At 37.3% G+C, this 5446-nt stretch overlaps 1 pseudogene; it reads left to right on the plus strand.

Moving 5' to 3' along the window:
* The first annotated feature begins 2968 nt into the window (after positions 1-2968).
* LOC100464903 lies at positions 2969-3573 on the plus strand (annotated as a pseudogene).
* The last annotated feature ends 1873 nt before the right edge of the window (positions 3574-5446 follow it).

A 5446-nucleotide genomic window follows, 5' to 3' on the forward strand; every position in this document is an offset into this window, starting at 1 on the left:
TCTTAAAATAGGAAAAACCTGGACTAACTGCAAGTTAATGATTTGCCCAAAGATTAGAACAAACAAACAACAGGTAATCTGGAGAGATTTTGGTGCCTGCAGGGGGAAATACAACTCAACATACTTGGTGGGTATGCTGTTGAATGCCATGTAAAGCTGATAAGAATATTGGCCTAGACATTTTAAATAAATTTCAAAAGATGCAGGCTTAATCCTCCACCACTACACTAATGAGTACAGGGAAAAACATAGCGGCTGAAAATGTTGTATTGTTTGTTAAAGACAGATTCTCCCAGGGGAGCAGTGTGAAAGAAAGATGCACAACCTATTGAAGAGTCCCAAAGACAAGCGGGCAGCAAACATTGAGCAAAACGCTCTAGCAAATTAACTCACTCCATAAACACAAGGTATCAAATGAGCAATCTGAAGGCTCTGGTACACTGAGGGTAACTAAAACAATAACAAACTTCAAAAGCAGTCCAGCTACTGACTATATAAACACAAATCCCCACACAAAAGTCCTAACCCAAGGAAAGTCACACTCATTTTTAAACATAAACAAACATACTTCAGTATTTACTGTCTTATATAACACATATGGTTTTCGACCAAAAATAATGAGGCCTATCAAAAGGCAAGAAAAAAATATTCCAAAGACAAAACAATTTTCAGAATCAAAATCAATTAACACACAGATAGTGAAACTAACAGAAAGAGGATTTAAAATAATATTAATATGCCAAAATCTCCAGTGTATAAAGTAGAAAGTATATAAGATCAAATATAAATCACTTCAGCAGACATATGGAAACTATAAAAGTTATATAAATGGAAATGTCAGATTTTTTTTTTAAAAACAGAGAAACAAATAAAGAATGCCTTTGAAAGCTTATCAGAAGACTCTACACAGTTGAGGAAACTGTCAGTGAACTTGGAGACAGGTTAATAGAAATTTTATAAAATAAAATGCAAAGGTAAAAAGAAGTGAAAAAAAAAATCAGTAGAGAACCCAAGAGCTGTGGGAAAATATCAACAGTTTAACAAATTAGATTCCTAGCTGGAGAAAGGGGAGAGAATAAAGCATAAGAAATAAATGACAATAAAAGAAATGGCTCAGAAAATGCAAATTAATAGTAGGCACCAAACCACAGACGCTCAGAAAAATCAGGGAGGATAATAAGTACAAAACAAACAAACATTGCCCCAGGGCATGTTTATACTTAAACTTCTGCGAATTAAAGACCAAAAGAAAATCTTGAAGGGAAGCTGAGGGTTAAGCATTACCAGCGTAATTATTATTTACACAGGAAGAAAGATAAGAATTATAAGAGACAGTGTTTCAGAAAACCACTCTCTCAAGCAAAATTTGAGAGAATCGATTATCAACAAACATGTTCTATAAGAAGGAATTTCTTCAGGAAGAAGAAATATAAAATAGGAATATAAGAGTTTCTGGAAGATTGGAGTGCTTGGTGGCAACGATATCATACAAGGGACTTTTTAAGGAACTGAGGGGTACTGAGGTGATGCATATACGATCATTCACATGTCAAGTGCCATCCAGCTGAACCTCACAAACAGAGGACATTACTCTCTGAAAGTTTTTAAAGATCAACCAGAATGTTGGGATTTTGACTAGATATGGAAGTCTAAAGACAAAATAATGTCCATAAATAGTGCACTCTACTTAGTAAATTCGGACACTGTTTTACAGTGCTGAACAAACAAGTAAATACAGTATAGTGTATGAAAGTTCATTTTTTTGCTGTCTGATAAAGAAGTTAGAAGGAACAAGGAGGAAGAAGATGATAGAAGGAACCCTGTAGAAGTGGATTAGAGTCAGATATATCAATATGAACTCATCGTTATCTTAATACATAAAAAACCAGGGGGATACAAAATAATGTGTAGACATGTGTGGGCTAGTATACATACTTGTATTTCCAGCTTCCTTACTGAGTAGGCCTAGAAGAAGTGACACCCCAGTAACAATGAAAACTCCTAGAGTCCAGCTATTGTTATTCTAATACCATTCTTTGATTAAAGCAAAGGGAGATCCTTAGAGAAATGCTGATTCTAAGTCTAGGGCAGGGGAAAAACTAGATGTGGTGGAGGATCTTGTAAGTGCAAGAAAGTACGGAGATGCTTTAAAAAAAAAGGCAAGTGAGGAAGCTAGGTCAAAAGGACACAACAGTCAATTTGAAAGAGCTCCCAATAGCCAAAGTTGTAAGAATTTGAGCAACAGATTAAATGATGATAGTATTAAATTATAACCTAAAAGCACAAAGTAAATATTCATGACTCCCTACTGATATAAATAAATGAGGGAGAGGAGACAACTCTTCCTTACAGGAGAATTACATATATTGATTTTGGAACAAGAAAAACAGAAAATCACTATTGGAAGACCATCATAATAACAGCTGCAGCCAAGATCCACTAATAAATACTAAAATTGGTGGGCAAAACTTTAAGTAGAAAAATGATAGCTGGGTAGCATCAAAGTATCTTTCGTAAATAATGTACTACAGATTGTGGTGGTTTTAATACACTTCCACAAATTCTCTGATATCCTCCTCTTCATAATGTGGGCCTTAATCCACCTGCCTTGAGTGTGGATGGAAATAGGAACTCACTTCTAAGGAATAGGGTTTGGAAAGGGAAAAAATACACTAACTTTACAATGGAGAAATCAGGAAGACACCATGTCAAACAAGTGATTATGTTTAACATAACCAAAATAAGTAATGCTGATATCATGCACCTGGAAGGACATAAGAGAAAGATGTCTCACCTTTGTGGCATGCCTCTTTTAGAGCCCCTGCCTAATCATGAAGAAACATCAGGCAACCTCAAATTGAGACATTCTTCAAATTGCTTACTGATACTTTTCAAAAGTATCTTCATGAAAAACATGAAAAATTTTTGGTGCTCTCTTTCCAGACCTGACTGATAAAGAGGCACCATCATGGGAGTCAACATCCATAACAACCACCGAAAGTTTCAGTGCCAGGACATCTACCTGAGACTGTTGGTCAAGTTGTACAGGTCTCTTGCCCAATAAACCAACTCCACATTTAGACAACTTGTGTTGAAGTGGTTTTTCATGAGTTGCAGCAACGAGCTGCCTCAGCCCCAATCCTGGATGATCTTGAAGATGAAGCTGCCTGGCTGGGAAAACAAAACAGTGGTTGCTGGAGGTACTATAACCAAGGATGTTCATGCCCAGGAGGTGCCCAGACTGAAGATGTGCACCCTGCACATGAGCATTCATGCCTGGAGCTGCATCCTCAAAGTTAAGTTGGGGCAAGAGCCTCACCTTCATTCAGTTGGCCTTGAGTCCCTATGGGCTGTGGTACCATCTTGCTCTCTGGTCCAGGCAAGGACTGACAGGTACACAGGCATTTCAGCAAGGCCCCAGGAACCCAGCACAGCCATAACAAACTCTATTTGCAATCCAAGGGCCCGAAGTTCCAGTGCCACCAGAGGCTGCAGAGCCAGCCAGTACTAAAACTACCCCCAGATCCTGCCTTGCTATTAAAAAGATCTTGGATGCTGGAAAAAAAAAAGTGAAAAAGTTTTTTTAAAATTTTTTAATGTATTTGAAAGAGAGAGAGAGAGAGCACACCAGTAGGGGGAGGAGCAGAGGGAGAGGGACACACAGACTCCCTATGGAGCAGGGGAGCCTAATGAGGGGCTCCATCCCAGGACCCCAGGTGAGATCATGACCTGAGCTGATCAGATGCTTAACAAATTGAGCTACCCAGCTGCCCCTGAAAAAAAAGAAAAATTTTTGAAAAAAGAAATAATGTTTTGCTGAGGTTGCTAGAATATCATTAGATACTTCCCATTGACAGCAAGTTCTGATAACAAAACCTAATTCTTTGGTATCTTGATATGAAAAAAGTGAGGGCCTACACAGCTGAAGCATTCATAAGGAGCACAGTACAAAGTCTAGTTAATGAATTCACAGTCTGAATGTGTGAAAATAGGGAGAGTAGGCAAATATTTTTTTCCTTATATAGGTATTTCTTTTGTAATAACTAAAAATTAAATTAAGTGGCTAAATTTTCCACTCTTCACCAATGCATACAATTTGGATTTGGAGCTACAGAATATGAAAGAACTTGGTATTGATTTTTTTTTAATTATAGCAGAGTTCCCTACTTTCAGATTAATCCTATGGGAGTTTATTTAAAAAGTCATAAAATTAGACCTGAAGAGCAAATTTGACAGTAATATTTAAAATAAGCTTAAGAAATTTGTCATATAATTATGAAACTTCGTGATAATGGAATAAAATGTTAGCGTATAAACCAATAATTCCATACACAAAGTAAGTCTATAAAATTAAGCCTGTTATTGGCCTGTCTATAAGAGAAGTTTGATTGAAAAAAAAAAACACAAACTCTTTATAAAATAAACAATGGTGTTAAGAATTGTGGTGCTTGTAAAAGAAACATGGTTAGTCATCATTAAATATTAAAGTTAGTAATACATGTTAGAAAAAAATAAAGCAGTTCTGAAATAAAAGCACTAATAAAATCATTCAAATTAACAATTTGCTATGTATCTTGTTTTTCAAAGCTATTTCAGAAAGTAAGTGTTGGGGATGCCTGGGTGGCTCAGTTGGTTAAGAATCTGCCTTTGGTTCAGGTCATGACCCCAGCATCCTGGAATCAAGTCCCACATCAGTCTCCTCAAGGAGCCTGCTTCTCTCTCTGCTTGCTCTGCCTGCTGCTCTCCCTGCTTGTGTTCACTCTTGCTAGCTCGCTCTCCCTCTCTCTCTGACAAATAAATAAATAAAATCTTTAAATAAAAAGTAAATGTTGGATGATGGAATAGAAATGCTTTCCTTATTTCTCTTGTTAAATATAGCTGAAATATCTGGACATTGTATATAAAACACATATAAACAGATTCTGAAAAGTAGAGAAAATAAGGGACTTTTCAGAATCTGTTTATATGTGTTTTATATACAATGTCCACGTATTTTTTTTTCTTTCATACTTCTCATACTGAGTTCAGAGAAGCCAGCAATGTGGAAACACCAACAGGCACAGATAAACAGGCCCATGGATGCTTACTCTCTCTAGTCAAAGGACAAGGAATGGGGCACCCTCAAAAGGCAGAAAACTTTTAGACAATAACCGCTCTGCTCTGGACAAACACCATAGAAAAGCTGCATCTCCACCCACTCAGACCAGCAAAGTCCAAGTGGGGGGAGCTTAAATTCTGTTCTTGCTCAGCTGCAATTAGATGCCCCAAGTTTCTGCTGCTATGGTTTCAGAGAAGGCTGAGTGAAAGGCTGTGAGTTTCATCCCTGCATATCTCCTTCTTTCATAATCAATAGAGGCCACGTGGGGAGCTTGAACTTCAATTCAGCCCAGTGACAAAAAAACACCTCTTCCTCTTCTTTCTGCAGTGGTATCAGAGAAAGTTCAGT

The sequence above is a fragment of the Ailuropoda melanoleuca genome, unplaced genomic scaffold, assembly GCF_002007445.2.
Source record: "Ailuropoda melanoleuca isolate Jingjing unplaced genomic scaffold, ASM200744v2 unplaced-scaffold11384, whole genome shotgun sequence".
In the NCBI taxonomy this organism is placed as follows: domain Eukaryota; kingdom Metazoa; phylum Chordata; class Mammalia; order Carnivora; family Ursidae; genus Ailuropoda; species Ailuropoda melanoleuca.